The following is a 12,171-nucleotide window of genomic DNA, read 5'->3' as shown; positions in this document are numbered from 1 at the left end:
GGAATCCATCAAAATCCTTGAGGAGCACACAGGCAGCAACCAACCACTTTGACCTCAGCTGCTGCAACCTCTTCCTAGAAACTTTGCCAAAGGCAAGGGAAGCAAGGGCAAAAATGAACTATTGGGACTTCATCAAGATCAAATCTTTTGCACAGCAAAGGAAACAGTCAACAAAACCAAAAAACATCCGACTGAATGGGAGAAGATATTTGCAAATGTCCTATCAGATAAAGTGCTAGTATCCAAACCTATAAAGAACTTATCAAATTCAATACCCAAAGAACAAATAATCCAATCAACAAATGGGCAGAGGACATGAACAGACATTTCTGCAAAGAAGACATCCAAAGGGCTAACAGACATATGAAAAAGTGCTCAGCATCACTCGGCATCAGGGAAATACAAACCAAAACCACAATAAGATACCATCTCACACCAGTCAGAATGGCTAACATTAACAAGTCAGGAAAAGACAGATGCTGGCAAGGATGTGGAGAAGGGGGAACCCTCCTACACTGTTGGTGGGAATGCAAGCTGGTGCAGTCACTCTGGAAAACAGCATGGAGGTTCCTCAAAAAGTTGAAAATAGAGCTACACTACGACGCAGCAATCACACTACTGGGTATTTACCCTAAGGATACAAATGTAGTGATCTGAGGGGTCACATGCATACAAATGTTTATAGCAGCGATGTCCACAATAGCCAAACTATGGAAAAAATCTAGATGTCCATTAGCAGATGAATGGATAAAGAAGATGTGATATATATATATATATATATATATATATATATATATATAGTATTTATAATTATATATACATTATATATAATGTATATTACACACATACACAATGAAATACTTTGCAGTCATCAAAAGAAATGAAATCTTACAATTTGCAATGACATCTTTGAACTAGAGGATATTATGTTGAGTGAAATAAGTCAATCAGAGAAAGATAATTATCATACAATCTCTCTGATATGAGGAATTTGAGAGGCAGGGTGTGGGGTTGTGTGCAGTAGGGAAGGAAAAAATGAAACAAGATGGGATCGGGAGGGAAACAAACCATAAGAGACTCTTTATCTCACAAAACAAGCTGAAAGTTGCTGGGAGGTGGTTGGGTTATGGATTTTGGGGAGAGTATGTGCTATGGTGAGTGCTGTGAAATGTGTATGCCTGATGATTCACAGACCTGTACCCATGGGGCAAATAATACATTGTATCTTAATAAAAATATTTTTTTAAAGTCTCCTTGAGAAAAACAAGACCTCTGTACTTATTCTGATTTCCTTTTTGCTCTAATGCCCGTGACCTAAAAACAATGTCTACTCTAATCATAAAAAAAAAAAGTCAGAGAAACATAAACTGAGGAATATTCTACCTGACCAGCACACCTCAAGGTGGTCAAGGTCATATAAAATAAAGAAAGTCTGAGAAACTACCACACTGTAGAGAGCCCAAGGAGAAAGGTGACTAATGTGGTACCCTGGATGAGATGCTGGGACAGAAAAAGGACACTAGGAATAAACAAATGAGGTGGTCAAATTGAGTATGGATATTAGTTGATAGCAAAATGTATTGATATTGGTTTATTAATTGTGACAAATGTACTACAATAATGCAAGACATTAACAATAGGGAAAACTGTGTGCAGGGTAAACAGAAATGTTGCCCTATCTTTGCAACTTTTCTGTAAATCTGAAACAATTTATTTTTAAATTCCTTGATTAAATAAGAAATAACTTCCATGTTTCTAGGTAGGAAAGTGCAAACAGTAAAAACATCAGTTCTCCTCATGTTAATTTATACAATGGATGGAATATTAATCAAAATCATTATTCTTTTTAGAAGTAATAAATTATTCCAGAGTTTATTTATGGAAATAACCAGATGATAATAGCTGAGAAAATGTTTTTTAAAAAATTAGTGAAAAGTGGACTTATATCAACAGAAATTAACGTAACATAAAGCTACAAAACTTTTATAATACAAGCATAAGAAAAGACGGAGATTAATGGCAAACAGTAGGCAACCAAGGAACAAACCAAAATATGTATTTAGTCTATAATAATTAATTAAAAATAATTAAACAAAAAGTGGGGAATTTAACTATAACAATTCCAAATTAATTTCATTTGAATTCAAAAAGTGGAAGTAAGGGGCACCTGGGTGGCTCAGTGGGTTAAAGCCTCTGCCTTCAGCTCAGGTCATGATCTCAGGGTCCTGGGATTGAGCCCTATATCCGGCTCTCTGCTCCGCGGGGAGCCTGCTTCCTCCTCTCTCTCTGCCTGCCTCTCTGCCTACTTGTGATCTCGCTCTCTGTCAAATAAATAAATAAAATCTTAAAAAAAAAAGTGTAAGTAAGAAAATATTTTTTAAAAATTGGAAAAATTTTTTTCCAGACCACTTATTTCACGGTAGTCTTTTCAGTACAGAAGCATAATAAGCAAGAGCAACAAAAAAATACAATTTATGTATCTACAAGTAGAAACAAAATTAAATACCACAAAAAAACCTGGAAAAAATAGATTTACAACATATATGACCAGCAAAAGATTAATATACATTATTACTATATTAAAGAAACCCATAATGAAAAAGATAAGCGATTTACACAAAACAAAAAAAAATCATGAATAAGACACTCCTAATGAATAAATAAATACCAAGTTGTCAAAAGAAAATGTTTATCACTAGTAATCAAAGAAGTAAAATTAAAGCAACTAGTTTGCTTATCATGTTGGCAAACAATGAAATAGTGAGAGGAATGATAATACACAGCATTGACAAAGGTGTGTGGAGATGAATGTTTTCATACAACAATGCCTGTGGGAGTTACAATTGGGACACTCTTTCAGGACAAGTTGGCACATGTAACTACAATAATAATGATGATGGCCAAGAATTTTGTGCTTACTGTGGGCTAGGCCAGGATCTAAGGGCTTACCATGTATTAGGCCACTTGGGTGTCATAGCAATTCAATAAAGGTGGTACTGTTAATATCCGCATTCACGAGGGAGGAAACTTGATTCTGCAATATCTTCAAAGGCCATTCAGCTGGCAGGTGACAGAGCTGGATATCAATCCCAAGTGGTCTGACTCCAGAGCCTGTGTCCTTACCTGTGGATAAAACATAATGGATGTGCTGAGACTCAGGGATCCTGTTTCTAGGAATTTAGGCTAAGAAAATAATTGGCAATATTCACAAACTTATGTATAAGGGTGTTTACTGCAGAAATTTTATAAGAGCAGAGGAATGATTCACTAATGTAAATTAATGTAAATTATCAGAAGTGGAGAAATGATTCACTATATTGAGGTACAACTAGTCATTAAGACATGCTGGAGAAAAATAAAAATATGTTGTTAAGGGAAAAAGTAGGCTTTAAAATAATAAATATGGGCTGTGCTGCCCTGCATTCTGGCCCCATGGACCCAAGACACAACCCATCCACTTACCCACAAGTCTGCCTGCACATAGTGAGTGCCATATCTGGTTCTTCCAGCATTGCCAATATGAAGAAAGTTGTTTAACAGCTCCAGCTGGAAGTCAGGCTCCACTAGGTGAGGTTTCCCAGGCAGCTACAGATTTGAGACAACTTTGTCTGCAAAATGCTCAACATGACCCCCTGCTGACCAGAGTATCTTTAAGCAAGAATCCCTTCAGACCCAGGAAAGTCTGTTACTTTTTGTAATACAAGGAATCTTTGGATTGTTTTCTAAAGTACTTTGAACAAACCAGTGAATGTTTAAAGGAGAACTAAATTTGAAGCCTGTACAAAAGCTTATCTCTATAACAGGTGCCATACATATAAACTTCTTTTGTTGGTCCCTAACATCTAACTCTCTGAATTTTCATAAATTTATTTTTTTAAATAAAAATTTCTTTTTCTGCTGAGCAGAGAGCCTGATGCAGGGCTTGATCCCAGGACCCTGAGGTCATGACCTGAGCCCAAGGCAGAGGCTTAACCCACTGAGCCACCCAGGTCCCCTGATTTTCATAAATTTCTATTTCACAAGGGTAATTATTTTATATACACTGACAGCAGCATACAATAAAATGCCTAGTGTAAATAATAATAATAAAATAAGGAATTGTATTCTCTAAAGTAACACAAGTATAATTTAGGCCAACCTAATATTTTTATTTTTGATGCATTCTGTATTTTACAAATGTTCTACGTAAGCATGCACTGCCTTTATAGTAGAAAGTTACATATTTCATTCATTGTTTCAAAATGATCAAGAAAAACTATTCCTTTTGTTTCCCATATCTGATGTCTCCTTTCCTTGGTTGTGATTTTCTATTTCTATTTCATAAAACTTGTAACATAGGTACCCTTTGCTATGGCTTTAGGAACAGTATATTAATAAATAAAATACAATAAAATAAACAATTTTTTACTAAAGCATTCACGTCAACAGGAGATGGCAGTTTATCACAAACAAGTTGTGAATTCAGAGCTAATTCATGAAGACCCTCCAGAGCATTCTCCATGTGTCTGTGCTTCTCAGACCTTCAAGCACAAGTCCAGACAGGAATTCATGACCAAAAGAACAGGAGGAGTACCCAGTCCCACAACAGGGTGAGGAGTGCCAGGGCTCTGGGCCTTTCTCTGCTGAACATTCTCCCAGCCCCAGAACAGGCACTGTGGAAAGAGCTGGAACATGAACAGGATAGGGGTGGGAGTGGAGTGGAGAGGACTTCTTCTCACAGATTGTGAAAATTGGGCAACTAGCATAGTGTGCTCTCTGACCTCTAGGACCTTGAAGCCAAGACCACCAGCCTCCCAGTTGAAGGATGTGGTGGGACAGTCACAAGTGACAGGTCTTCTAAGCTCTCTGATTTAGATGGTATAGTGTTATCCAACTTCCATAGTGTGCCAAGACTTTATTCCTGCCAGGATGTCCCCTGAGACATGTGGCACTTTATGATCTAGCAAACACATTTGTACACATTATCTCACACAATCTTGGAACAGCTTTCCTAGTGGTCCTGGTCTCTGCTTCTTCCCAGCATCCAGAACAGCATCTGTACGTGTGCACAGAGAGGCAATCAACATGGCATCAAATGGACATTCACGGTAATGTACAGGATACCTTCTTCTCTGTCAAATGGAGACAACAGTGCCTATTTCTCATGATTGTTGTGGAGATAAAATCAGGTCCTTGTAAAACTCTTGTCAGTGTAGCTGACACATTGTGTAGGGTAAATGAAAGCACAGACATCCCTCAGAAATATTGCAGGTTCCGTTCCAGACCACCCCAATAAATCTAATATTGCAATAAAGCAAGTCAGATGAATTTTTTGGTTTCTCAGTACATATAAAAGTTATGTAGACACTAAAACTTATGTTTACTGCAGTTTACTAAGTCTGAAATAGCATTGTCTAAAAAAAAAAAAGCCAGTGTACATGTTGTCATTTCAACAGTCTTCATAACATCTTCACCAGGAGTAGAGTCCATCTCAAAGAATTACTTTCTTTGCTCATCCCTAAGAAGCAACTCCTCATCCATTCAAGTTTGATCATGAGATTGCAACAATTCAGTCACATCTCAGGCTCTACTTCTAATTCTCATTCTCTTGTTATTCTTTTGCTATTTCCACCACACCTGCAGTTACTTCCACCACTGAAGTCTTGAACCCCACAAGGTCATCCATGAGGGTAGGAAAAAAGTTCTTCCAAACTCCTGTTAATGTTGATATTTTTACTTCTTTGCATAAACATGAATGTTCTTAATGACTAATCCTTTCCAAGTTTCCAATTGACTTTGTCCGGCTCCATCAGACGAATCACTGTCTGTGGCAGGTATTACTCTTTGACCCATGAGCTGCAGAATGGATGTTGTGTTAGCAGGCATGAAAACATTCAATATTGTTGTATATAATGATCATAGCTCTTGGGTGATCAGGAACATTGTCAATGAGCAGTAATATTTTCAAAGGAATCTTTTTTTTTCCTTCTAAACCATAGGTCTCAATAGTCAGTGGCCTTAAAATATTCAGTAAACTATTTTGTAAACAGATGTGCTGTCACCTAGGCTTTGTTGTGCCATTTCTAGAGCTTAGGCAGTGTAGATTTCATGTAATTCCTAAGGGCCCTAGGATTTGGGGGATGGTCAATGATCATTTGACTTCAACTTGAAATCACCAGCTATATTTATTAGTCTCTAATAAGAGATTCACTTTGTCTTTTGAAGTTTTGAAGCCAGGCACTCCAGCTTTCTACCTATGAAAGTTCTAGATGTCATCTTCTTTTGATATAAAGCTGTTTCATCAACATTGAAAACTTGTTATTTAGTGTAGTTACCATCATTCATGATCTTAGCTAGATTGTCAGGATAACTTTGCAGCTTTGACATTAACCATTATGGAAATGGTTTCTTTCCTTAAATCTTTTTTTTTAATATTTTATTTATTTATTTATTTGATAGAGAGAGAGGTCACAAGTAGGCAGAGAGGCAGGCAGAGAGAGAGGGAGAAACAGGCTCCCCACTGAGCAGAGAGCCCGATATGGGGCTCAATCCCAGGACCCTGAGATCATGACCTGAGCCGAAGGCAGAGGCTTAAACCACTGAGCTGCCCAGGTGCCCCTCTTTCCTTAAATCTTATGAACCAGCCTCCACTAGCTTCAAACTCTTCCGCTGCTGCTTCCTCACCTCTCTCGGCCTTCACAAAAATGAATAGATTTAGGGCTTTGCTCTGGGTTAGGCTTTGGTTTAAGAAGTTATTGTCTGGTTTGATCTACCCAGACCATTACAACTTTCTCTATATCAGCAAATAGACAGTTTTCCTTTTTTATCATTTGTGTGTTCACTGGAGTAACACTTTTAATTGCCTTCAAGAACTTTCCTTTGCATTCACAACTTGGCTAACTGAATCCAGAGACTTAGCTTTTGGCCTATCTTGGCTTTTGACAAGCCTTCCTTACTAAGTTCAGTCATTTCTAGTTTTTGATTTAAAATTGGGAGACATGTGACTCTTCCTTTCCTTTAAAAACTTAGGGGACACTGTAGAGTTATTAATTGGCTAACTTTAGTATTTTTGTGTCTTAAAGAATAGTGAGTTCCAAGGAGAAGGAGAGAGGCAGGGGAAAGACTTATCAGTGGAGAGCACACACACAATTTAGAACACATACAGCATTATGATTAAGTATGCCATCTTATACGGAAATGGTGTTTGGTGTCCCAAAACAATTAAAATAGGAACATCAAAGATCACTGACCATGGATTACCATAAAAAATATAATAATGGTGAAAAAGTTTGAAATATTGTGAGTATTACTAAAATGTGACACAGAGACACGAATCGAGCAAATACTGTTGGGAAAATGGTACCAATAAATTTGTTCCATGCCGAGTTGCCACAAACCTTCAATTTATTAAAACTACAATATCTGCAAAACATAATAAAGCACAGTTCAATAAAATGAGGCATGCCTGTATCTGAAGAACCAAAGAACTAAAGCATGAAAGGCATCCCACTTCCCTGAATTCAGAGGTGCGACTGCCTGCAGAGTTGCCAAGCCCCAGGGTCCTGATGCACCAGAAAGTCTTGCAGGGTGGGGTGGGGTTGTACCCCATTTCACTATTGCCCCCTCCACCCACTTATTCTTACAGCTGAGCACTTAAGAAATCCCTTTCTCTTGTCACCAAGACATTGCAGAGGAAAGGCAGCACCTGAGGGGCCATGTTGCCAAACTGCCCTGCCAAGCTCTGTTGGCAGAGTTAAAGTATGTCCTGGGAGCAGTTTTTCCAGAAGCGATCATGGATTTGTGCTGATCCATCATGCTGATCCATGATGAAAGAAACAAGCCCCTCACCTAGGCCAACCCTGGAGATCTTACCTACTGCCTCTACCCTGGGAGGAGGGAACCACCTGGAGACATGTAGCTCTTCAGGTCTCCCACACCCCTTTTCCTCAGAAGGACACCTGGACATCTCCTCACAACACCAGATGGCGCCCTGTGGGGCCACTTTACCACAGAATGAGTTGTCTCTGGGTACTGCTGCTTTCTGCACTCACTTCCCTTTGGGAATGTTCTTGGCAACAAAGGAGTAGTGGACTGTGACAAATGAACACTAGCACTCACGTACTATGGGATTTGAAGCCAATTCCTTGGCTTCCCTGAGCCTTCATTTATTCAGCTGCAGGATGGAAGTAACAATGATGTCAAAATCACAAGTTATTTTGAAGATTAGATGAAATAGCTCTGTGATTACTGGTCAGGACAAAAGTATTTGATGATTTGTTTGTTCTGCATGAAATTATCAGACAGGCCAATGTAGTCAGTCAAACTCAGTCATGGTTCTAAGATTCACCTTCCAACATTTCTGGAGGCCAATGCCAGTCCCTGTCTGGACCCCATTCCCACTGTACTCTCTCCCCCACAGCCTACTCCCACCTCAAGGCAGCTCAGTTTTTCCTCAGAGTGCCACTATTTGAAGAAACAGCTTGTACAATTAAGATATAATTATTCTTCTTTCCTTTCTAAAAAAACTTTTGGTAACTGCCCATATCCTTTAAAAGTAAATTCCTTAACATGGCTTTCAGACCCCTTCATGATGACTCATCCTCATGTACACCACACCACAGACCCATCCCTCTCAGCCCCTACAGTGGCCTGCACACTCCCAGCTGTTACACCGAGGCCTTCACCCATCCCTCTCCCTCTGCCTCAAATTCCTGCCCACCCTTTTCTCCTTATGATATATTCTGAAGGGTCCTGGGGCCATTAAGACCCCACCAAACTTTTAAGTGCCTCTAGAGTGTGTCCCTGTGTGTCACCTCATGGTGCAAACATTCATCAACATGTCTGTCCTCCAGACTACCATGTAAACCTTGGAGGGCAGGGGCTAGGTCTTCTTCATCTTGGTATCCCCAACTTCTCCCCACAGTAGCACTCAGTGTGTCCCTGGCTGCCATTCTCTCCAGAAGGGAATTCTTTTTATAGTCTGCTTCCAACTCTCCAGCATCTCAAGCCAGCCCACCTGTCCTCCTAAAGGGCCAGGTATAGGCCCCCATTACTCTCTCAGAGGCATACAAACAACTCAACTCCCTACCTACTGGCCCCCATCACAAATGAAAACGTATGTGTATTTACATTTGCATTTAACTATATGTGTATATATATTACCTGTGATCAAAAACCAAGGCGCTAGTTATGGCAACTTTCTCAAAGTTTAAGAATGGGGCTTGTGGCTATGGAAAAGAGTAAAAGAGATTGGCCAACCAAGGCTTGAAACCACAGTTTCATATCATTTTGTTAAGACAAATGAAATGAACTTCCAGAGACAAGCTTTATCACAATCTGAGGGTAGTAAGGGTAATGGTAATAATAATAATTAATCACTTATTAACCCTAGAATAATGCTTACATCAGTTGAATGTTTTATGTATGTTGAAAAGAATATTAAGAACCCTAATATAGACTGATTCAATGTTCACACCTATACAAAGGATCCACCACTTACAGTTGTGTGACCTTGAGTAATTTTGCCTCCATTTCCTCATAGTAAAGTAGGGATAGTCATGACACCTACGTCATTATAATTAAATTAATTATTGTATATAAATGCTTAGTAAGCTTCCCTCAAATGTGCCCCCCCAAGTTAATCTGAACCTAAGGTTATTAGTCTTAACCACTAGGTCTACTACTTCACAGGGGCTACATGGCTCAGGCTTCCCAAGTAGTAAGAGCTAAAAGCAACAGGTGGAAGAAACAGAAGGCAGATATCTACTCATTATATTTTCCCCTAAAAAATCTTTAAATAAAATGATAAATGCAGCAATTTTATATCTTCTCTACCTTTGAGAAATTACTGTTCATGTATATATGGAAGCATATATAAAAATATGCAAGTAAATCATATTTGGAAGAGTGAAAATCAAAGCAATCTACAGCCATGAATTTAGAAATGGCTAGGAGACTGTGGGAGAACCAGTACATTACTGAGAAATAGTGACAAGCAACCATGTGACTGACTTTCTACCCTTCTACAGTATGTGCAGGGTGCTGATCTAAATTAACTCATTTAATCCACACATGAACCTAAAGTATACAGGTATACTATAATCCCAGTTAATAAAGGAGGAGACTGAAGCTAAGGGAAGGTCAATAATTTAGATCATGCAAATAACAAGTGACAAAGCTGTGATTTGAATCCATGCAGTCTGGCTCCAGAATCTATCCTCTTTGCTATTCTACTAATCTACTGTTGAATGAAAAAAAGCAAAGGGCAGACTGACACGAAAATTATGTGTACACACAAATGTACACACAATATAATACTACATTGTTCCTAAATATGTACATAAATGCAATGAAATGACCTACCAAAAAAAAATCATACTGAATTATATAACACTGGTTGCCTGTGCAAGGGAACAAAACTTAGGCACAAGTACTGGGAATGGTGACCAGTAAAAAAATTTACCCTGATCCAAAATGGCTTAAGTTTTGCAAAGACAAGGTATTTCAGTATTGTAGAATAATTAGAAACTTATAAAATAAAAATAGCTAGAAGGAATCAGCTACTTCAAATTAAATGAGTTCCCTAGTCTTAAAAGGATTGATAATCTATAGCTTAGATTGCCACTCTTAAGGAGTTCGTTGGAAGGGTTCCAAGCATCAACGAGTGACTGGGCTACAAAGCCACCTATTGGTCCACTCCAGCTGGTTCTCATCTTAGATAAATAAACTCAACATGCTGCAAGTTATTCATCTTTTATCATCAAACTTCTCATGCTTCTTGTCTGCCTTAGCTCCATGAAACACATTGCTTATATTCACCCAAATATAATTCTAATTACTTTTAATTTCTGTCCATTTTTCTAACTCTATGTCTTTACCCATCCTAAGTAACTTTAACTCTTCTTCCACAGCCTTTTAGTCAAAGATGACTATTCATCGGGACCCTGAGTGGCTCAGTGTGGTAAGCATCTGCCTTCAGCTCAGGTCATGATCTCAGGGTCCTGGGATTGAGCCTTGCATTGGGCTCTTTGCTCAGCAGGGAGCCTGCTTCCCACCCCCACCCCCCCATCTGCTTCTGCCTACTTGTGATCTCTGTCAAATAAATAAATCCTTTAAAAAAAGATGACTATTCATCAACCCCCAAGTGTTCTCTTCCCCATGCTAGTTGTAATGTTGGTGGTAAAAATGAGTAGTGATGGTGATGGTGGTGGTAACAGAGGTAAGGGTGAGCACGAGTCATGGTAGTAGTAGTAGTGGTAACAGTGGTGGTGGTGGATATGATGGAGATGGTAACTGATGGTGATGACGGTGGTGGCAATGTTGTTGTAGGTGGTGGTGACAATGGGGATGGCAGAAGCGGCAACAGAAGGGATGACAGAGGTCATAGAGGTGGTGGAGCTGAGGGTGGTGAGAGTGAGCAGAGGTGGCAGTGGTAGTACTTGTTATCATGGTGGTAATAGTGGTAGAGGTGGTGGAGCACCAGCTAGTAGCAATAGTAGTGACAGTGAGAATGAGCAGGGCTGACAGGTGTACTAATGGGGATAGTGGTAATGACAATGTTGTTGAAGTAGATGATAATATAAGGTGTTTGGTCCTTGCTGTTGTATTGAAAGATTTGACAATATAGGCACAATATAAATGGCATTGAAGATGATAAAATAGAGATGTTGAGTTCAGACTAGGCAAAAAAAAAAAACAAAAAAACAAAAAAACAAAAACAAAAACAAAAACAAAAACAAAAAAAACAAAAAACTCCCCCCCAAACAAACAAACAAACAAACAAAAGACAAAGCAAAAAACACCTCCAAATGGCGGACAGATCACCTGGTTACTAAGACCACAGTCTCTCCCCACTTCACTGGCCATTTGGCAGGACAAGCAGAGGGAAAAGCAGTGAGAACAGCAAAGGGAATGATACTTTCCAAGCTGGGTGGTCTGCAGGATAGCACTTTCTCCTTTCCAACCACAGTAGTTTGTTCTGTATCTCAGCCTTCCATGTCCACTTCATTTTGGGCTTGTCCAGGATGGCAATTTCTGTATGCATTTGAGAGAAAGAAAAATGGGAAGAGAGTAGAAAGTAGGGTAAGCCCACCAATGCAGGTTCTTCAGTTCTCTCTAAGCCCACTGTGGGCTAAACTTGGCCAGACCTGCCAGAGCCTGGCCCTACTTGTTGTCATTTCCTATGGTGAGAGG

At 39.2% G+C, this 12,171-nt stretch overlaps 1 pseudogene; it reads left to right on the top strand.

Annotated features, from left to right (window-relative positions):
* Positions 1-3,432: 3,432 nt before the first annotated feature.
* LOC123949072 lies at positions 3,433-3,698 on the top strand (annotated as a pseudogene).
* The last annotated feature ends 8,473 nt before the right edge of the window (positions 3,699-12,171 follow it).

This window comes from Meles meles, chromosome 1, assembly GCF_922984935.1.
Source record: "Meles meles chromosome 1, mMelMel3.1 paternal haplotype, whole genome shotgun sequence".
In the NCBI taxonomy this organism is placed as follows: Eukaryota; Metazoa; Chordata; class Mammalia; order Carnivora; family Mustelidae; genus Meles; species Meles meles.
The sequence above is the reverse complement of the archived record's forward strand: the minus strand, read 5'-3'. Positions and strand labels throughout refer to the sequence as shown.